The 23,438-nt window shown below is 39.3% G+C and overlaps 1 long non-coding RNA gene across 2 annotated transcripts in view; it reads right to left on the bottom strand.

The window, feature by feature from the left end:
• The window catches only part of LOC122838165, a 162,653-nt gene that overhangs the window by 70,072 nt on the left and 69,143 nt on the right, over nt 1-23,438 (bottom strand). For both annotated transcript variants that reach the window (XR_006371847.1, XR_006371848.1), the window contains exon 3: nt 20,400-20,485. This is a non-coding gene — a long non-coding RNA (uncharacterized LOC122838165). The remainder of the gene's footprint in view (nt 1-20,399; nt 20,486-23,438) is intronic.

The following is a 23,438-nucleotide window of genomic DNA, read 5'->3' as shown; positions in this document are numbered from 1 at the left end:
GACTCCTCCACTCACATCCTGGCAGCTATGTGAGGTGGAAAGCTTGGCTCGAAGGAATAGAAAAATGTGTTCTCTGCCATCTCAAATGTTTCGCAACTGTGGCGGCTTTTAAGCAGAGCTTCCAAAGAATGTAGCTCCAACTAGTGGCATGGCAAGAGAATTGCACCATTTAGACACTCTACTGATAAGGTGGTATGTAGATGTGTTAACAGAAACAGAGAAACAAATGCTGTATTCGGTGGGTGATTGTCAGGTAACTTAGACTCCTGTTACAGATGATGCTGCCCTCTAAATTTCCTATCAGATCCAAATGAAAATACCTGGAAGCAAAAGCTAAACAGTCAATCGTTTGTGTCCTTAATCTTTTCATATCAAGTCCAACTATCTGAATTACTGTGTCTTTGATCATATCTTCTCCAATTCTTTTTCCTGAAGTCCCTGGTATGTTAGACCATGCTACCAATTCATTTAACAGGACCATTACTACTTCAGAACTTTCAAATGGACTTTAGAGTGCTCCATACTCAATAATATATATCTGTGCCAATCACACATAGAAACTATGGTTCAAGGTTTTCCTGCCACCACGTAGAGTGAAGTTTAATTTTCTCTTTCAGGCCTCGCTTGACTATTTTCACTCCTTCTTTATTAAACGAGTCTGTCTAATGGCTACTTTGCTGTCTTTCTTTATGGCAGAAGATGAAACTTTCATGACCAGTGAACTATTCCGCTTTCACAGTGAGCCCCACAAAGCTCAACCTGAAAGCACATGGCATGTGCATCATCAAATCTAAAAGAAAAGTTGGCCCATTCTTCCATGCTACACTGCAGCATAAACCTGGAACAACCATGACAGTATCTGATCATTCAAACTTCACCTTAGATGTGGCCTTTCTTCAGGATTTCTACTCAGAAGTCAGTTTGGTGATGCATTGCTGCTCTTGGTTTGTTATTAAAAAAAAAAAATAAATAAAAAAAAATCGGGGTTTATACATCCAATGAATTATCAACAAAAAACAAAACAATCAGAAATGAATAGGGATAATTAATACCTACCCACTCCCCTCCCAGCTGTTAATCACTTCCTACCTGCTCCTTTCCCCAGCTGCAGCCACTCCCCTGTAATTAGCTTTTTTGCTTCTTTTCCATCCCTAGATAAAGATGACACTCGCAGATAAAGAAAGTCCCTATTTATGATGGCGGTAGTGGGATGGCATGGGCCACTTTGCTTCTTGAGATCACTGGGTTTCATTTTGAGGTAATAGTGAAAAAAAAAGCCAAATTATATTATCTGAAGATAATTTACAATAAAATGAATTCTGTTCATCTAGAAGAAATGTTAAAACTGCAAACACGGCTCTAACACTACAGCAAAGAGTTATAACTTTCAAAAGAGGTATTAAGAAAATTTTGATTTTATGTTCATCCACATATGTAAAAGAAACGTTTTCTTCAATAACAGGCTTACATTTTTTTGTTTCAGTTTTGCACTTTATCCTGACTGGGAATACAACTCCATTTCTCTTTTTGCCATCACTACTTCTACACCTGAACGCATCATTTAGAGAGTCATCCTCTGTTCCAGTTGTATTACTGGTGATGCTGGATGTGAAAGAAACCAGGTTTTGTCATCTAACTGGCACACATTATCACGTGAAGAACGACAGCGTGAACACGTGTAACCTCTCACAAACTGGGTAGAATTTCATTTCCTTGCTCCCAGCTAACACACATTAGCAGGTAAATGATGGCGGTGAGTAATGACTCTGTGGCACCTCTAGTGAGTGGGTTATCCAACAGCAGTAATGGGAACAGACTGCTCTCAGTCCTGGAGGAATCATTCAGATGTTGAACATGATAAAGTATCTTACATTAACAATGTAAATGCATCATTAGCACTTTAAAAACAATTGAGTGTAAGGGAAAGAACCATGACTTGTTACACTAATTGAATTAGCAGGTCTGTTAATCATGCATAAATAGCGACTGCACTCAGAGGACAGCAAGAGGAGTAGAGGTGGTGGTTCTCTGTCATTTTCTTCTAGAAGACGCTTTGTCGCGTTATCGGCTCTTATTTTACCTTCGACTTTGTGCAAAAATGATACACGGTGAAGTTATTTATGAGTTATAATGAGAATCTGGAGAATTATATATCTGCAGATATAAAAAAACTGTTTTATGAATTTACTTTGCCTGGGAGGCAGTGCCAGTCAACCGGTCGGTCAGTAGTTGATCCATAACAAAGCATCTGGTCCAAAGTCAGGGTCGTGTCCTTTACTCTGGACATTCAGAAAAAAATGTTCCAGCTGTTTGAAATGTTTGCTTTTGGGTTCATTTCTAAAAGATAAACCTCAATATTTCCCAAGATACAACACAGCAGTCGCCAAATTTTAGTTTTTTAAGTTAAATGGGAATTATAATGTAAAATTTATGCTTTGCAAATTTTTTGTACTTCCGTTTGAGTGTATGGATTCTAGAGCCAGCTGCCCTCACCCATTAATCCAGCTGTCAACGCAATAGGTTAACCTTTGTTGGTGCCTGGAAAACAAGTCTTTTCAAAAACCTCCTGGTCACGATGTCATGCAAATAATAATAAATAATAAACAGCATAATTTGCATAAAATTCACAAAGTCCTAAAAAGTATAAGAAGCAGGTTTTGTATAGTCGATGAACCTATTATGACTCGTTTAAAATGATTCCCTTTAAAGTTTGAGCCACATGAAATAATAGATCCATGCGTTCACACGTTGATAACATGAAACAACAACAGAAATGTAAGCAGTGAGGCAGAACAGTAAACTGGACTAGAGGAATCCACAGAGAGAACAAGACTGGAATGAAAGCAAAGGTCAAGGGTCAGATGCAGGAGTTAAGTGGCCCTTTAATTTATCCTGAGGAGAAGAACAACAATTCCTGTTTTCTGGTTAAAGATATATTCTTTATTACACAATCTGTACTCTAAACTATCCATTGTGTTTTCTTAATTGTAGTATATTCATGTTCAGGTTGCTAATTTTAAGAGTGTATAGGAGTCCATCACTGAAGTCAACTATGGTGATTTTAAAACTGTATTTTTTTTTTTTTAGCTGCACCCACAGCAAAGTGTGCAAGTGTGTTTTGTGCAATTACTTAAAAAACTAAAATCACAAATTTTCATGAGGATGGATTTAAAATTGCTTTGTTGGCATTAGTCTGTTGAGCTAATCTGTATTCTATAGTAAATCTAAGTGTTCATCCATTTCAGTTCTGTTCACAGTGAGACAGAATCTGTTGGCTGCAAACCACCTTTAGCTGAGGCAATACTCAACAAATGTTATGTCAAAATCAAAACGATACATTTTTAAAGCAAGGCGGCAACATTTCCCCTCAGTTTTTTGTCGGCTCTGTATCAACCGAAACGGCAGCAACGAGGCAACGAGTCAAAACAAAACGAAGAATAAAACCTACCTTTTGCTCACTTATATGATTTTTCCAAATATAAAAACTGTGGATTATTCTGTCACATCAAAAATATGTTTTAAGACAAATAATCATGAAAAGTGTGTTTCAGGCGTTGGGAACATTATAGAAGCTTTCTTAAACGGGTTCATGTGTGTTGATGCAGCATGTTGAGGCTGATCTGAGGACAAAATCTGTGTCCAAAAAAAAAAAGACAAGAATAATCACAATGCACATTTCAATCTTAGATTGATGCATATAGTTTTAGTAAGTAGATCTTCAGTTTAAAAAAAAAAAGAATATACATGCCATTCTTTTTACTGGCTTTTATTTGGTGTCATACTGGGACTTTTAACTGACTTTGAACAGTTTCATTGGAAAAAAAAAATAAAAAATCCAGATCAAAACACCCTCACTGTTGATTACACCCAGTGGACGGCTGGAAACAACCTTTTCGTTCAACACTTTGGTGTTTTTATAAATATTTCATGATTCCATTACTTACTTAATCAGGAATTCTCTAAAGTAATACATTTTTTTACTCATTTAAGAAAAGAAGTCAAATCTTTTCTCCCACAGTGTTTACATCACATCATGTTGGTCAAAGACTTACAAACTCTTGTGTTTTGAAAAGCTTTATGTTTAGTATTTGATGTTGTTTAGTAATTCATAGATTTTTTAAAAATTTATTCATTAGTTTTCTGCTTTTTAAAATCTGAAAGCAGTCTTGTTTCGGGGGGATCCTGGGAATACAACTTGATTGGAAAAAAGGTGCAACAAATCCTTTATGAGTCATGGAGAATTTTTAAAACTCGACACCCTACTGATCAGATGAAGAGGATATATCTGGCTTAATGATCACAATAATTGAAAAAATACTGTCTTTTTTAATGACTTTCAGCCATTTCTTCTTGAGAATGGCAGGCCTGAGGAAATATAAAGCCAGAATCCATGAAGTTACTTTTAGGATTTGCAGTTATGTTTGATGGCTTTAATATTCAAATATCAAAAACTCACGCTGTCAAATTTGGCAAACATTTTTTGTAAATTTTACAAAAATGGCAATATTGTGTATTTTCTGGACTTTTTTTTTTTTTTTGCAAAATCAAGTAATCATATAATTTCCCTTAAGAAAGTGCTGTACATATAAAAAAACCCCCCTAAGAAATCTGACTTTGCATTATAGCAGAGGATGCCTCCTCTGTCTTAAAATTGGCCTCTGTCTCTTTAAGAGCACGCTGTCACAATAGTGTTCCTCCATTATGTCCTCTACTATGGCTCTTAGTAGTGTTGGAAGCAGCTGGTATGATGAGCTCAGCAGACGCACAGCTCCACCAGGTGTTTGCTAACTGCTGCTGGCTAGTCTGTGGGGAAGAAGCCTAAGGCAATCGCAATCCTGTCTCCTGACATTTATATGACATGACATTAGGCAAGTTATCATGAGAAACATTTTCTATTCCGTTCTGGAAAATCCTCCAAAAGCAAATGACTCATGACATCACTTCCTGAGCTTTTCTCCCGAACAAGCGTTCAGCTACATTTACATGCTCTTTTTCCAAGATGAGATTCATATCGGGGCCAATGCTGTTTCATGCACACACACACACACACACACACACACACACACGCATGCACGCCCCCCCACACACACCTCCCCTACACAGACATCCACATGCACAACTATATTCAGTGTTATCTGAAACCGCATTGTGGCGTTGTTTTCCAGCAGAACAGAAATAAATAAATGATGTGAATGTGTGGTTTTCAGCTTCAGACGCCTCCTCTGCCGTCCCCTCGCAGTGCCCATGGCGTGCCCTGGCTCGCCTTCTGACTGTCTCACACCAAAACCGTGAGCCAAAATAATTTGTATCTGTTCAATAAAACATTAAAGACCGTCATGCCATGTCCTGCTCCCTCTCTCCCACTCTCTCTCTCTCTCCCGGCTCTCAAAGGTCTTGTTAATGTTTCAAAACGGCACATAAGACAGACCAGCCAGACGATTAATTTGAAAGATACCCACAGGGTACCTGCAGGATTTCTTCTTACTCCTTTTGCTTCTGTAGTGTTAACACCTAGCTTTCTTCAGAAAAAAGGTGTGGAGGGGTGGTGGGGTGGGTGGGTGTTGGCGGCGGCGGAGGCAAGGGCTGGGATGGAGGGAAGTGGAGGGGGTAAAAAGCGTACCCTCCAGTTATAAAACGGAGCACTTTTCAAAAACAGCCTTTTGATATGTGCGATGCAGTAAAGCAAAATGGATTAAATGGTTCAAACGCTTTTATTTGTCAGAAGTGCAGCGATTCGGTATATCCCCATTAACTAGCACATTAGCTAATGCTTCAGCGCTATTCATCACTAGCACGCTCATCCCCTCCCCCCACCAATAGTTAGCATGTTTAACCGTCTGCTGTTGTATATTTTAGACGCAGTTTCTTGAAAGCACTTGAAATGAAATCAGACGGAGTTGACCCGATTCCCTTTAATTGGGTTCCGTTAAAAAAAAAATAAAAAAATAAAAAAATCAGGACTTCAACTCGACTCGGCTCAATGTTTGGTGTCAGCGATGCTACCTAGCGTGTGGAGCGTCGCTGTAAAATGCACAAATGGCAGAGAAGCGACGGTTTAAAGACAAGGCGGGTCAAAGCAGGTTAGGATCGTCTCACTGAATGCATGAATAAATGAGTTTTCACAGTGGCTCCGGCTGTTCCAACACCTCATCGATATTGTCTGCGTTCTCCAGTTCAGAATCAGTTATTCCTCAGTTCCTCGTTTAAAAAGCCTCTTTTAAATGCTGAGCTATGAAAACCGATGCAGAGTGCATTCATTTTAGATAAATAGTCTAAGCTTGGCTGAATAAATGATTTATTTAGCCTCATAAATTATTTCGGCAAAATATCCCAAAGCACTTTTTGCCTCATTGTACATCATTTTCTTAGTATGCTAGATGAGCCCCTCATTTATTTTCCAACTATCACACCATGTCTCTTGTAAATATGTATACTGGTCTTTCTACTTATTTATTTTACAGATCTGATTTTAATATTTCATCCTCAGCATAAACTTCTATTTGTTTCCAAGGGCATGATGGCATGAAATAAATATCAGAAGTATAATTCCCAGTCTTAACATATTGGAGCGCATGAATCATTTAAGAGAAACAGATTTCGTACATAAAGCCAAGGCCTAATTTTCGGTGCCGCAGCCTGAAAATGTTAATCAGCGGGTTTGTGTCTTGTGTTTTAAGAGGCTGCAGCTTGACAGCACAGTTTAGGTGGATGACTGGAGGGGTGGAGGTGGGTGGGGGTCTGAGCAGGCTCACACCATATGGTGACAAACCTGGTGATGCGGCCCCAAGCCAAGGATTTACTGTGGATTGCTTTAGTAAATATTTCTTTTCATTGTACGATGGTGGAGATCTTAAAGAAAGATCAAACGCTTGGAAAAGAAAATTTAATTCAGCAAATCAAATCCAAAATATATAGACGCATAAAGATGCATTCGTATAAAATCTCACATCTTCACATCTATAGAAGATATGAGGTTTGAATGAATAAATTTACATGAGGGGACATTTTAGTATTTTTATTTTATTTTATTTAAAAAAACACCTCATACAAAAACAGTAAAGGTACCAGCAATCACAAACTGGATTTCAAAGAATATGATTCAGTTCAGTTGTAACTGCTCCATGAATTTTTACTTAACTCTAACATCAAAATAACGGAAAGCAATTCAACACGTTAATTTCAATAGATTAATTAAATAAGTGCCTGGTGAATAGAAGGAGAATGTTTATGTGTCACAACTAAACAGATCATATGAAGAGTAACATTAAAACAAAGTTAAAAGTAGTAATAGTAAATAATGCAGAATTGTGAGTTAATTATGAATTTAAATATTAATGACACCTTTCTGGTTCGTAATAGAATTGATGGTAAAGTGGCTAAAGATTCACATCACTTGATCTGAAGTGAACTTCTTTGGTTCTTTTGGTAACCAGGTTCTGTTGGTCCGTCGGATTCTATTTACTGTCATCACATGTATAAACACAACATTATCAATGCAACCTTTTGCTCTGGCAAAAGATATAGTGATAATCAAAACAATAACCTTTAAATTACCAGATTAAAAAAAAAAAAAACTTCTTGAGATCTACCACCTCTGTTTCTAAGACTAAGATAGCAGATTACAAGTGCCAACATTTAAATTCAACCAGAGAAACATGTTTACTTCTAAAAGAACCAAAGCATAAAATAGTTCATAAACAACAGCTAATGTTGTAATACTTAAGATTGTAGGTGCTAGATTTAATTCCACCTCCGATGTACTCGACCTGCAGCTTCATGTTACAGTTGAAGCTCCAGCAATTTGAATATCATGCAAAAGTTCAATATTTTTGAAAATATATATTATTTTCTCTAAATACTCTAAATAAAAAAGGGCAAGCAGAGACAAATGTTAGGCATTAGTTTTAGAAAGGAAATAAAAAACATACACAACCTGCGAAGACCTACCAACGTTGCACACACTGAGCTATATGGAAGCTGTTTAGCTTCCTTTTTTTTTTTTTTCCTACAGTGAGTAGGAGGTGTATCTGGGTAGCCTAAATGTCTATTTTACTGATGCTGACATTTACTGACTAGCAGCAAACATTTATGGGGTTTCAGACAGTGTGTGGGATGCCAAAGAATGACCAAATACACAGTAAACAAGTCACAACCTGCCCTGAAACAGACACCCCGTCTATTTGACCAGCACTGCTGCAAAGTCAAAACAGCTGAAAACAAGGCAAGAGTCAGAGAGCAGGAAAAAAAAAAAACAGAGAATGGAAACAGTTGGAAAGCAGGTGCTATGAAGGAGCAAAGAGAGACAGATTTATTTTGCTTCAACATGACATAAAGACATGAATTAGGAATAACATATTTAATATATATGAGCATATGACATAATTTTTTGCTACTTTTCCTTTTCAATTGTGTTCTTGATTGTAAGTCGTAATACTTCCAGGCATCTCTATGCCAGAGATATAAAAATATGAAAAGTATGACAGAAAACCAGTGGGCTCAAGGCTCAGAAAACACAGAAGAGGTCTAGAGCCTCTCTGGAGTAATCTGTTTCTCCTCTGGGGTAATCTGCCTCTCCATCCATCAAAGCAACAAAATAATATACATACAAGACATTAGTGGTGATAGCAATGCCTCCAGTTCAAATTTGAGTTCAAAAAGTGAAGATTTCTAAGATGGTTTGCCCAGGAAGTCTGACAGCATGGGTGAGAGCAATAGCAACAAATTGGCATTGTGCCCAGGAGTCTGTCGAGTACCGGCTCAGACCGGATTAGGTCGTCATACTTTTTGGGCATTTTGTTGTAATGGAATTTCCAATGTGCTGAAGTCAGAGAAATGAGCAGGTAGGAATGCACAGTCTGAAGGGAGTAGGAAGACAAACATTTCAGTACACAAACCATGACCACCAACTCCAACAAAGGAGTGCCAGATGGTGTAGCAGGTTTATGTTGAAGGAACTTCTGAAATTGCTTTAAAGTGGCAAGTTTAAAAACTCCTGCTCTTTCTAAAAATACGCCTTCAAGAAGTCATCACAACATGGCTCCTCTATTAACCCTTTAACAATGTTTTAACCAGCATTTTACTGAGCAGCAGCTTCTATAATCAGCTCTGCTGATGGACAGTTCCACCAGGTGTTTGCTAACTGCTGCTAGCTAGTCTGAAGAAGCTGAGAGGGAGAATTGCGGTGATGGCTGCTCTGTTTGCTGGAAGCTATGAGGGAAGAACATAACATAACATTGCCCCTTTAAAAATAAAAAAACTGTTTTGAATGAAAAGTGATTAGGTTTGACAAAACTGGACTTTAATAATCTTTGTTTAGGCTAATTTTGAGCTCACAACCTATTTTAAAAATGCTTGTTATTGGGTAAAAGGGGTAAATGATTAGCCAAGCTACATTAGCCATAAAAAGACATGCAGAGGCCTGCTTGCTTTTGCAGGGAATTTCTCAACTAAGTTGTATAGCTTCTTAATATATTGGCTTGTATAAAATGTCACAATATTGCTTCTTAGTTAGTGCTGAGGATGAGTTAAACTAAAAGAGCTGTTGATGTGAGCTGCAGGGCTGTATAAAATAATAATGCCATGGGCTTCCGAATGTAATGAGTCTCATACAGTAAAAGCAGATCTTGCTGTGGCAAAGCTGATAGTGCAACACAGAACCAGTTTCGGCTTTAATTTAAGTCTGAAAATGAAAGACTTTCTTCTTTTTTTTTTTTTTCTTGAGCACCAAATAATTTACATATCTTTGTTCACGGCAAGTGAGAAAATCACTTATTGGACATTTTCCAAAGTGTTATTTATGCTCAGTTGCATGATGAGAAAAATCAAATATTCCAATGTTCTCTCCTGCCTCTCAGTTTGATGCGTGAGTGCTGAATCGTTAAGTTCACAGTAAGATATCTGCCTTGGTGTGGGACTGGAAAAAAAAAAAAAAAAGCACTGGAGTTAGTGCATTTACAACACCATGAGGAGATAAACGCCTTTCCTTCCAAAAGGTTTACCACAGAGCCATCAAAAAAAAAAAAAAACAAAAAAAAAAAGTGCAGGGAAAATTTCACTATTTGTTTTCCTCGGATACTGAAAGCAGCACTACATCCTGTAAGGGCATGTTAATGGTAGACTAATTGTTGGGGACAAGGCTTTATTTACAACCTTTTTAAAGGTGCCGTCTCTGGAGGGAGACCTGAGCTTACTTAAAAGCCATTAGCCAGATTCGCAAAAAGGTCAGTTGACATTGCACATGCTGCCAATCCCAGAGGAAACCACTGAGAAGCGACATTTAGGCCTCCAAGAGTTATTGTTGTAAATAAATGCTGGGGGGACATTATCCAAAAACACTAAAGTCAAACTTGTCAATAAAAATCCTGACCTCTACTAATTTACAAGTTTACTCTACACTTTAAGGTGTTTTATTATTATTGTATGTCTAAATGGACATTATACTGAGAGATCAATGTGGTTCTCTGCAGGTTAAACCACACCATGATCCATGAAAAAGAACAGCAAAAAGAAGAAGAAGAAGAAAAAACACATCCAAGAGTTGGTAATGAAACATTGAGGGTATAAAATAAAGAGAGAGAAATCAAAGACTGAACTGATTTCCCCATATAATCCGTCTAGAACTTTCACTCCTCTGCTCATAGGCCCCGCCCACATCATCCAGCTAAACTAAACATGCTTACTTTACACTTACTGAAGAATTTACGTATGAAACATGAATTTTATTCCATTTGGATCAACTTTTCATCCCAAAAAAAAAAAATTGCTGACGATTGGTTTTAGCGATCAAGTTGACAACCGGCATAATCTTAAATATCCAAATGGTATTTATGAGAGAAAAAGCTTTGGTCATAATGTCAACAGTATGACAACTAGAAAACTATCTCATTTCTTAAATCAGGGAAAAGTTTAAATTTTAAAAAAAGTAGTGAGGGAGAGGGAAGTAGGTCAGTTATGCTAGCTCAACTTTACAACCTCAGCATGTAGATGTGCTGCAGAATTCTGTGTGTTTTGGTTCAGTTATCAAAAAGTTCACCCACATACCAGTTTGCCGTTCATTTGTAATTTCATAAAGCGATTTGTATAAAAAGTATTTTATCAAACAGTTCTAGTTAAGCATATAGTATTCACCACATTTAGTTTAAGTTCCTGTAGCTGCAATTGAAAATGATTTTTTTTTTCAATTTTATTTATTTGTTTTATCTATTTTTTGTATCTCATAAAATCTCTCACAGTGTTGAACGTTGAATTTAGATGTCCCGATCCCTTCACTGGCCACAGGTGGATTAACTATGCCTAGCTAGAGCACGTCCAGAAACTCAGCAAATCTATTTGTGGTCTATGACAGATCATCATGTTGGCAATAAGTTTAGTTTAATTCATAATTTCAGTTTGTTATGAACACGACTGTTCACCAGCACACTAAAGAAGGTCATTAAAGACATGGCTGAACGTCAAGGGTAATGTTTTTCTGACTCACGCAAAGTCAGATGATACACTTTTAGGATAAACGGAAAAGGAGACTGCAAGCCAGTCCCTCTCATCCAACATCAGTGTCTGACCTCATTAATATAACCTTGAAAAACATCACAAATATTCTCAAATACACTCTCAGAGCTTGTACAACAACAAAAATAAAATTTACTACACCCTTCCCAGAAGAGTTTAGTTAAGAGTGGGATGTCACTCAATATTATTTTTAAATGCAGATGAAGGATTTTTTTCAGCACACTGTAAAGTATTAATCATCTAGTACCGGTATTTGAAGAAATTCAAACGCAAGAAGCTTGGATTGCTAAACCTAGATAGCTTATCACCAAGTGTCATTGAAAATTTAGATATCAACACCAAAGAAAAAAAAAAAAAGTATAAAATATTGACCTTTGATACAAAAAGGGATGGGGTATTTTAATGAAGCAGTGCTGCAGCTAGTCTGATCTCCTCATGAAAACAAACGGAGGATTTTCTAAGTTGATATTTTTGTCCTGTACTACAATCGGCTGAAAGCTTGTGAAGTCTGTTAGCTCCGTATCGAGGGCTAAATGTCAAGTATTTTAAGGGCATTCCACGATGACTGGAGGATATCAGGAAATTAATTATCCCGTAGTGAAGTACATCTTATGACACTTTGATTAATGAGCCCAAAGGTGTTTGCTTGTAGGAATATACTTTTTTTTTTTTTGATTTACATCCGAGTGGATGAAGTAATTAAAATGAGAGAGAGAGAGAAAGAGAAAGAAGAACTTGATTTAGCAAACCCAACAAGCACGCAGAGAGCCGCAGCGGGGACGGCGGGAGAGCGGAGAGGCAGGAGGGACGGGGTGCGCTGGCGGGCCTCCCAGGTCACACGCCCGACCACATCAAACCCACACGCTGCGCCAATTAGCAACACAGATGAGACTCAGGGGCTGTGGCTCTAACCCTTTTTATTTACCTCTTTAATGAAGCCCCATCATCACTTTAATTTACTTCTGAAAGGACAGAAATGGGAATAAGAAGAGCAGAGAGAAGGAGCTAAAGAAGCGTCGCCTCCAGGCAAGGCTGATCGCATTTGAAGAGGCGGCATTATGTAAAAATTTACTTTTTTGAGCTTTAGATCACGTGTTAATGTTGTTCCTTCATTAGAAATATACTTGGAGTGTTGATTTGATTCGTTTATACATGTTTGAGAAATCCTTTAATCTCCCATGGCAACCGCTCAGCTGTGCAAAACGCCTGGTTGGACCTAGCCCCGCCTTTGAGGACGGCGTTCCTCCCCAACGACTCCCAACTTAGCTCCTTCAGACTAGCCAGCAGCAATTAGTAAACACCTGGCAGTGCTGTGCATCTGCTGAGCTCAATGTCTGAGCAACTTCTCAGTGCAAAGCTGGTCAAAAGGTTGCTAAAGGGCTAATGGAGGAGAGATGTGATGACTTCCTGTAGACGGAGTTTCAAAAAGTGCAGGAGGGCCAAATTCAAGGCGTTAATATATTTAGTAAAATTTGTTTCAAGTTATATTTTACATATATAACATTTTATAACAACTGAAGTTAATGATGTCTTTGTTACCATTGACCATATATATGGAATCCTAATAATTGAATCATATAATTGGAGCAATTTGACATTTTGAAAAAAAAAAAAGTTTAATGTAAACACTTCAACTTAAAAAAATGTTTTTCATTAAAAGTTTTGCCGCTATCATGAGGTATCAAACTGGGTTTATTTAGCAAAATCACAATAGAAACACTTTTATCACATCGCCCTAGTCACATGACCAACAGCTGGATGTTACCATGAAGAAGACGACGACGACCGTAAGTAGGTGGAGGACAAAGGTGCTGCATGTTTTTTAATGACTTATTGTATGGACAAATTTATTCACATGTGACTTTAGTTGCGTTTCTTATTTAATGGAAACACATCTATGGCAAAATTGTGTTATTTTGACACCTAGCGTAATATTGACAAACTTTGTGCACATTTGTAATGGAAACGCAGCTACTGGTACTTGATTCTGCTATAACACGGCACCATGTGCCTGGAAAACCCATAACACTGTCCATTCAGACTCAGTTAGCTTCTTGTCTGGGTTTAAAGTACCTTACTTTGCGCACTGTTCTGATTGTTTAGGATTCCATCTTGGGAAAGCACTGACCGTTAAAGGAAAAAAAAAAAACACACACACACACACGCGCGCGCAATCTCAAAGCCCCACTCAATTACGACAGATAACAGGGCGGGAGGTAGGCTGTACAGGTCTCGGTCGGCCACAGGGGAGGGTTCCTCTCTGGGTCTGACAGTACAATGAAGAACAGGCCAGGTATCGGGGGCAAGCTCTTTCTCAAGACTACAGCACCAACTGTTTTCACCTGCCCTCACACCCGACCTCGCAGCAGCTTGTTCTCTGAACGGCAAAGAGCTGTTCACAGAGCAGCAGACAGCACAGTGCAGGCAGTTTGGGAGGAGATGCAGTCGCTTTTGTATGGAGGCCGACATTTTTAAGATGGTTAAAAAAAATAAAAATAAAGACGCTCCCTTCGCTGATCTGCACTACATCTTTTGTTTCATGAACTCGCATGAAACCATAATAGGCCGGCCTATTTTGTAGAAACAGTAGATGTGCAAAGATGAATTTTGTTCACTAGATGAGCTGATGCAGCACACTGTGTTCACGAGAAAGAGACAACAGGAAATTCTGGCAACACTTTTGTTTTGTTTTCAGAAAAGTACTATTTGTTTCAATGATCACAAATTGGATTTTAAATAATCTGCAGTCAATGTAGACATTTAAAGTTGACTTTTTAAATGTCTACATTTAAAGAATAATGCAGTCCAGTTTTAATTGCAAAAAAGTATGGAAATGCTCATATTTTATTATTTCAATAGAAGTTTGTGTTTTTAGGAAATGTGCCTAGTGTGTAATCAACCATTTAAAGTTTGATTGAATTAAATTAGAGTTTGAATTAGAAATGCAGTTCAGACTCATTAAAGAGAGTTCTTGAAGCTATTCCAAGCTTCACATCATTAGCAGCTCGTGGTTTGACGGATAAAACCAACCAGTATACCAGTACAAAACCAAACCTGCTCCAGTATAAGGAAACCCAGTCATTCCTAATGTACATTAGAAAATTGTCCTTTAAGAAACACTTTCATCTGATTTTAAAGCATCTCAAACAGCAGACCAGTATCACATTAAATTGTATTTGCATGCAGTGCATGGTGGCAAAATGCATCTTCTAACAAAAACTCTTTGGTTTCAGGTAGATGAGTTTTGGTTTTTTATTTTGTTTTTTCTTCTTTTGACAAAAAAATGTGCTTTGCAAACACTGATACGCCCGAAAGCTGTTTGAGCTCTTCATAGCTAGTGTTAATGAAGCATCTTAGTATGCTAGTAGATGTAACCTAACGCTAATGCTCCAGGTCATTCTTCTCATCTTCAGACGATGAAGGTTCAGCCATGATGAGATTATTCCACAAAATAAAAGTTAACTCTTCACCACAATTACATCTATATTTTCTCTGCCCCAGCACATAAGAACGCGAAGCATCATGGGATGGGTTCTAGAGATAAGTTAGATAACATACAGATGACCTTTCAAAGCTATCAGAGACGCCACACTGTATTTAGGGAGTATACTGCAGTTGTACCATTGACTTACTCAATACCATGGAAAATGGCTCTCCAGAGGAGACATGGCACCCTTCTTTATGATTGTTGGCACACCCCACCTCTGGTAAGTATGGTATACATCTTTACGGCATCTATCATTGGTGGAGATCCACTGACAACGACCACAGCTTTACTTACACATCCAAACCCCTCTGCCACTTGATGCTGTGCTTGTTTGCCTCCCCATTTCTGTCAGGGGCCTCTCCAGTAGTAACCCACTGCAGGCGCCTCTTGGGGGCCAGGTGTTACCCGACGCACAGAGGCGGTGCAAAGCCATCTTAAGTAAGCAGACGCTTCAGCAGGGCCCTCGGTGCAGCAGAGGATCATTATTTTGAGGTGGAGAAATCCGGTTTGACAGATGAAGCGTGGCCACAGAGAGACACATCGCTGATTTGCCACATAACAAGATCTCAGAAGAGTGAAACACTGATGCATTACATATCAAAACAGAACGGGAGGAAGGATTTATTTGTTTGGTAGCGAGGAGAGATGATTCTATTTCCGAGGCGCCAAAGCCGCGCACGAGGAGGCAGCGGGTCCAGGGGTATTAGCACTGGTCCATGTGATGAGTTTGGGGGTCTAAGGCGAGCCTCCGCCCCATCCTCACCACCCAAAGTGGGAATAGCATGGGATCAGCAGCAAAGTCAGAGCAATTTAATGGGTGAGTCACTTAGGCGCTTTTCAATGCAGGCTGGGAACAGTGATGAAGTGTTTAAATAAAAGTTCAGTCACCAAAGAACATTAAGACTCTGCATTTTCTCAAACTTGGTGGCTTTTTTTCCCCCCTTAATTTGAATGGTTTTGATATTTTTGCGAAGTGTGTCCACATATTTGTATGATTTCTGATCTGTTCATTAATCCCACAAGCATTTTTAATTCATCTTTTAAAACATAGCAAATGGAGATGATAAGATTAGTGTATTGGTTTATTTAATAGTGACAACATGCTAAAAAGCATTAATAAAAGATTGCATCAGATTTAGCTTAAGCTAGTTTCTATCTGAAGTGTCATATGGTATTCATTGTCCATACGATCCCTGAACAGTCACATAAAATTACCACAATTAAAAATGATATTACATATTGTAATTAGAGTCTTCATTTTAATTCAAGGTTAATTAGTAAATTAAGTAGTGGCGGTACTCTATTAGTTTTTTGCCGGGTCTGTAATTAATCGCAATTAATTTAATTTTAAGCAAATATATCGACAAAATACTTTCAGTTCAAAAACTCTTTTTGCTGCTAAATTCTTGAAGCTATATAAGCTCAACAAACAGATTTCTGATTAGATTTATTATTTCTAATCTGTTATGTAGGTTCTTCAACAATCAGATTGGTAAACTGTAGGAACCCGGATCGTTCATGGAACTCCATGAACCAATCCTTTAGAAATGTGAACTGTGACATTAGCCTCGGGGACGTATGTCCTGCTGCTACATGTTTAGCATTGAGAAGCTATTTTAGGCTTGAATAGCTTCACTGACAGGCTAGCTAGTTTTTAGCACAACTTGAATAGAATAATAGTTTTTTCCAGCGTCCAATCACGTTGTGATTCACCCCCAGTGAGCCAATAGAGGCAGCTTCGTCATCCATGATTGCTGTTAGCGGATGTTGGTTGTGCATCAAATTTACAAGTGTACTAGAAACATGCGAAAACAAAGGTTCTGGCAGGAACCTTTGTACTTGAAAAAAAAAACAACAAAAAAAAGCCATGTTGAAATCAATGGAATGGTTTCATCAAAATGAGCATGTTAAGCAGCTCTGCAGAAAATGGGTGTAGACAGTGATTGGATGAATGTAGGACCAACGTCATCTACATATTTAGCTGTCTATGAAATTATACAATCTTCTTTACTTATTTAAAATTAGAGACAGACAGTCAGATATATAGATTGATAGATTTATCTAAATGAAGTTATACAAAAATTCTTTACTTAGTTTTAAAATAACTTTGCTACTAAATACCATCCTCCTTTCAACTTTACCTTTAATAATTTCTAAACTGACTCTCATGCCATCAATTAAACTGGCATTGCCTTTGATTTAACTTGCAAGGTAAGAGAGAGAGGAGGAAAAAAAATACCCTTCAGTATCAATCAATTAACCTCACTCCTTTCATTTATAGAAACATGCAAAATATACTTTGGCACCTGATGGTGGGGAAGCAAGGCAAAAAATCAAAGTGTATTAATAATTAAGTCTAATTAGTGGCGTGTGGGAGAGGTGTGATGCCTGTTTCGATGGCAGCGCTCCACTCCTTCCTCAACCTCTGCCTGTTCTCGTGATCATCCTCCGCGAGAGATGACAGGCTACCGAGCGAGAAAGACAGAACGTTCAAGCAGAGGAGAGTCGCGGGGTTGAAAGAAAAATAACCTTCTTCTTTTAGGTATTTTAATTTCATACGTTCAATAGAAGACGCTCGGAGAGAGGGAAACAAAGGGAGGCAGAAAGGGGAAAACACAGAGACAAATGTGTAGCTATTTGTTACAACTTCAAGTTAATTAAGGAGCTTGTTGTGAGATCATCGGGGCCACCTGCACGAGCAGGTTTTAACTGAGCGAGAGTGTTACAGGGGCAACTGCTGAAAACGGACCTAAAAGGAGCCTTAATTAATGTCTCAGCAGGGAGGCTGGCAGAGGAGGGGGCTGCTGGGAACACTGAGACGGGGAGCTAAATCCCTCACAGGCCCAGATCCAAACTGGAATTCTACTAGCTGGGAGAGTGTTTCATTTCAGAGAATTGCATCATCGCGGATTATCTAACCAGAACAAGTGTCACAAAGCCGATAAACATCGCCGGGACCTCGAGGGGTAAATTAGTCTCTTCCCTCACGCGAAAAGTGTGAAAAATAGTAACAATGAAACTCAGCCTCCAGAAGAAAAAAACAGGGACTTCACCGACCAACTTAATTAGAGGCGTGTTTGCGTGTAGCGCCGGATCGTCCCGTTCCACAGGAACACTTAGAGAACAAAGACGATTCATCTTCAGTCTGAGGGTAAATTCTGATTACAGCCAACACTTTGACCCGGCCCGCCATGATGAATCAGGCCAGTCAGGTTTGCAGATTTTGATTTATCTTTCTGACCTTTTGTATGCAAAGGAGACGCGTTGCGTATAATGTGACACTTCGGGGAAAAAAAGAGGTCAGGCCTGCGAGAAAACAAGACTCCCGCCTTCTCCACTTCTGTGTGATGAGTCCATTGTTTTGCCTCGCAGTGGCTGTTTTCATACTGCTGAGTACTGTGAGTTTATGTTGCTTAAAATTCACTCCCCTAAGAGAGCGAGTCCATGAGACGTCTCGTTTTACCGATTATGAGGCTTTGAAGGCAAAAAATTAGGAAGAAGTTTAATTTTCTTCAAGTTTAGGTGTTAAAATATTACCAAAACGCACCATATTTCAAGCTAAAATTAACAAAGATGATCATAAATAACTCTACCTAAAATATGCAACCTTGACAAAGGCTGCGCTAACAGTACAAAACCTAGGGGGGAACTGTAGACCCCCTACGACTCCATATGTTATTCTGCCAGGTTAAAGGACGGCCTCTTGCTGTTAGCTTTGACAGTCTGGCTGTTTACCACAAGCAGCTACTGTAATGCTGCCTAGACCCACTTTCTTAACACAACGCTTGACAACATGAGGCTTCCATGCAAATGTGGTGAACTGTTTCACCGGTTTGCCTCAAAATTCAACAAAACAGACAAACCAACATGGCTGTTGACGTCTCTGTATGTTGCAGGAGGATAAATGTTTCAGTGGGGGTTATTAAGCAGGAAAACTACATTCCTGAAACCAACACTGAGGAAGTTTTGGAGCCTGAAGGTTGTATTTTGTGCAGTAGAGTTGAGAGGAATGGTTGTGGGCAGTCAGGTTCTTCCATGCAGTGAGCAGCAGTCAGAGTGATCTCAGTTTGGAGAAGCAGCCAGAAAATCTCACAGGCGAGTCGAGGTATCCACTCACACCGAAAACATCCAGGCTGATACGATAAGTGGTATTTCTACACCTCATCACACCTGAATAAAACAGTTGTTTATAGTACTAAAATATAATTTGAACTATCTCCATGTTGCCATGCTAACTGCTAGCATCGTAGCAACAAAACAAGGCCAACAGTGTCTCATCTCTGTGACCCGTCTCATTCTGATCCTTATTGCTTTATGTTTGACACATGTACATTCAGGTTCAGGTTTATACAATTCCAATTACTGTCATAGCAAAAAAATAAAAAATAAAGACAAGATGTTTTCATGCGGAAAATATGTGGATGAGCTCAGGCCGACAATTTTTTCAGCACTTGCACTCTGTGCGGCTTGTTCCCTCCGTAGGCCAGATTCTTATAAAGTTTCAGAGGTGTGTGGTGCATAAAATATCGGGGTGGTTGTTGAAATTATGTAATTATGTTTGGCCACGCTAACCTCATGGATCTGATTTAGCCCAGCGAAAATCAGGCTTCATACATCTGTGGATGTAGTTTGGAAAGATATCAACCCAACTGTTGATATTAATCCCTTAATGTGCTAACGGTGAAGAAAAAAATTGCAGTACCATTACAGAAAAACTGATTGTCCACCATCATCAGTGGCCATGCTAACTAACCTGAGCATTCACAGTCGGCTTCATTGTGGTAAACCAGCTGTAGCTGGTGTGAGTGGTGTATATATGCGGATGATTGACACCCCTAAGACCCTCGGATTGGTTGTTTCTGATGGGGATTGGTGCATTTCTGCAGATGGCAGTAGGACCACAGGCTAAAGGTAGAGAATTCACATAATCCTCTCAGGACAAAACAGTTTTAACAAATACGTAAAAATCCTAATGTTACATACTGCAGCTTTAATGTCACTACAAAAAGCAGCTTGTTTGCTAAAAGTTTAAGGTTTAGATATATATTAATGCCCCCAAAAGAGATTCCCATTTAAAATTGTTCATGAACAATACCGACAGAATTTCTTTTTAGTAGAATTTGCAAATGAAAATTACAATAGCCATTTTAAAATCACAAGTGTCAAATATTTTTTTCTTGTGCACATTCTAAGCTTAAAATGCAGCTTTTCGGTGTTTGTATAACCAAACCATGTAAAAGAACAAAAAAGATTTTAATATTTCAATAACGGATGTTTAATTTTTTTAGTTCAGAAAAGATGTGCTTATATTTGCCTTTGTTTGATTTTATGCATGTATGTGTGTCAGAGAGAGAGAGAGAGTGTGTGTGTGCAGCTGTACTGCAGCAAGCGCTTTAAATATTAATACCTTCTTTCTATCCCTCCTTGCCATACTTGAAAAAAGGCGACAATAACGCCGGGTCACAAGAAGGCCCCTTGTCTCAGAGGCGAGGTCTGTGGAGAAAACGAGACAGAGAGAGCATCCTGTTGTAATTAAACATGCATGGGTATTTTTCTTCACAGACGCTGTTTGTTTCGCCAGGCCTGGGCTTTGACAGGACGCCAAAACAAGCCCAGGTGGAGCGGGGCGTGCAAACAAGCTTGTGAGAACAGCCATGAAACACACAAATTAGCACCTAGACCGGATGAATATGCAAGTGGCGGGACGAGGGCCAGGATGCTATTGCATCCTGGCTAGCACATGCACTCAAATCAGGTGAAAGTGAACAGAAAAAAATGCCCGAAAGGCGTGGAACGCGTTTCTTCAAGCTTCTGTTGCAGATTTGCTGTAAAATATCTGAAATCTATCAGGGGAATTAGCTGAGGAAGAAGCATCCAGCATGGGAGCTAAGAACATAAGGTTATACGGTAGCTTTTGGTGTTTTATTCATGCCTGCTCAACTTTCTTCTTCCCATCTCAGTAATTGAAAGAGGAGAGTTTGATACGTTGGTCAGCAGGCAGCGAAAACATTTGGAGAAGCTAAAAGAAGAAGAATAACAAGCTAGGAGTAGAGTGGGAAGAAAACAGATGGATGCTGGAGTCCAGTGATGGATGTGATGGGGGGGCTGGCAGAGAAGCAAGAGGATAAAAAATTAGGTTGAAAAAAAAAAATTGACAGGGGAGGGAGTTCAGGAGTTAGATGGAGCCGGAGTGGAGTGGTCGGGCCCCGGGGTCCCACAACAGAAACTGTAAAGTAAAGCTGAGTGAGCGAGCAGCTCTGGTCCAGGGACATCTCGCAGGTGTGTGTGTGTGTGTGTGTGTGTTTGTTGTCTTTATTTTGTCTTCCTCCTTCACCAGCATGGACTCTTCGAAGTGCACAACGGATCCCCCCGGACGAGCCCCCACCCCACCGGAGCCGAGGCACTGCACCTGACACGGGTAGCCTCCCAAAGATGAACAGCATCGCCTCAGCCACAGTTAGAAGGTCGAGAAATTGCTCCCACCGCACACGGCCCCCGCGTCATGTGACCTCTCCTCATCCGCCAAGAGCCGCTCCCCTCAGTCCACTCTGGCCTCTCCAAAAGGCAGCTTTTACACTTCTTAAGTCTTCCACTTGGCGGGACAGAAAGAGTCGGGTGCGGCGCAGTGCAGCGGACCTTTTTCCACATGACTTTACCCCGTTAAGGCTGCTCCAAAATAAAGCCCTCTTAGTCACACATGAGCAGAGGGTGAATTATGGATTGGCCCTTGGTGATAAAGTTGTTGGATATTTTAACAACATCCAACACATAATCTGCCTACTCCCTAACAAGCTTGAATTAACAAGCTGTCCTAATTAAAGAGGGGAGAACCCTCAGTCGTCAATAAAGTAGAACCGACAGTTTCAATTTACGAGCCTCACCTTGACGTTTGTGTCATCTGAAGCTAAAGACCAACAAAGCTCTTTAGCTTTATTGGTCTTATAAACATGCAAATTGAAACTTTAGATTTTTCATATTATTACTTATTTGATGATGACAAACACAGCAAACATAGATCAAGTCAATCTATGCAATCCTGCATCATTGCTAATTTGCAACACTCGTCTCTTCCAGGGTTACAATACTGTTGGGGTTATTCCTTATAGATTAGTTTTATTATGTATTCAATTATTGTTGAACAACAACTGACTGGTATTTTCTCCCAATGTTTGCTGCCGCCATATTGCAGACTAGGTGCCGTTACTTGCCGACAGCTCACATAAACTGATTGTGTTCATGAATGAATTCCTTCATAAACACAATCCATGATTATTAATTCCAGTTAACAACAATGTTTCCTAAATTACAGTTTTCATTATTTTCTTAGTTTCAGTTAACTGGATTATCCTTGGTCCCTAAAAAATACCTTTAGCAGTTGGTTTAAATGAATAGTTGAAATCAACAACAAATACAGCAAAATGATCAGAAACAAACATAAAACGACTCATTTAAAAACTACTGAAGCAAAAACAATTACAATATTATTGCTGGTTGGTTGGTTCATGTTCATAAATGATGGGGGAAAAAATGACAATAAGGAATATTTTCCATGTTTCCATTCCGTTCTCACCAGCCTATAGCTGCAGATGCTGGTAAATGGAAGGTAATGAGGGAGCTGCCTGGCTTTTTGCCGCCTTGAGGCTTTTGGGAGCTTCATCAACTTGGAATCCAGAGGAAAACATGCGAAAGCAGAAGGGGTACAGAGACCCACATCCATTTATTCACATTAAGAAAGCCACGGCGCCGCTGTTCTAAGTAAGTTTGCAGTGTAGACTTCAGCACCCCATCTAACATTCATGTCTCCTTTTTATGCTTTTATCACCTTGGATATGCCTGACTCAGCCAACCATGTACTCTCTTCCCCTCGCCCTGCCAGGTCTGGGAACATCCAGCTGCCCCGCGACAGTACAACAGAAGCCGTCGCTCTGCGTCTGCAGCCTCGCCTTTTTTTTTTACAGTTTAGTGACACAAACATCGAGGAGCGTTAGGAATAACAGACCAGGACTTTTCTTTCGCCCGTGCATTTTAAATGTGTGGAAATACACAGTAATTAATGTCTGTGTGGGACATTTATTGAGTCAGTATAATAGAATTAGGCCTCCCCCTTCCCTAGCTGTTGCTACACATTGGCGGTCAGCTGGCTGAAACAAGACTGGCACAGTTTTATACTTTATTGATCCATAAAGGGAAATTCCCTCTTTGTTGACATGCTATATAGACATGCTATATATTTTTGGTGTAAATCCCATGCAGCCCAAATCAAGAACCACCAGATGGAAACAACTATTGGCCAGACCATAATTCAGATAAATGTTAACCATAATCAGGCACAGTGTTCATATTGTTATTTGGACTGATAGGTCATAGGTTTTGTTTCACTGCTTTGCCAGTTTTGTTGTGCGATTCTCTATGGCTTTATATTTTAAAGGGGCAGTATTGTGTTATG

Source organism: Gambusia affinis, linkage group LG10 (genome assembly GCF_019740435.1).
Source record: "Gambusia affinis linkage group LG10, SWU_Gaff_1.0, whole genome shotgun sequence".
Lineage (NCBI taxonomy): Eukaryota > Metazoa > Chordata > Actinopteri > Cyprinodontiformes > Poeciliidae > Gambusia > Gambusia affinis.
This window is presented reverse-complemented; position numbering and strand designations above follow the sequence as displayed.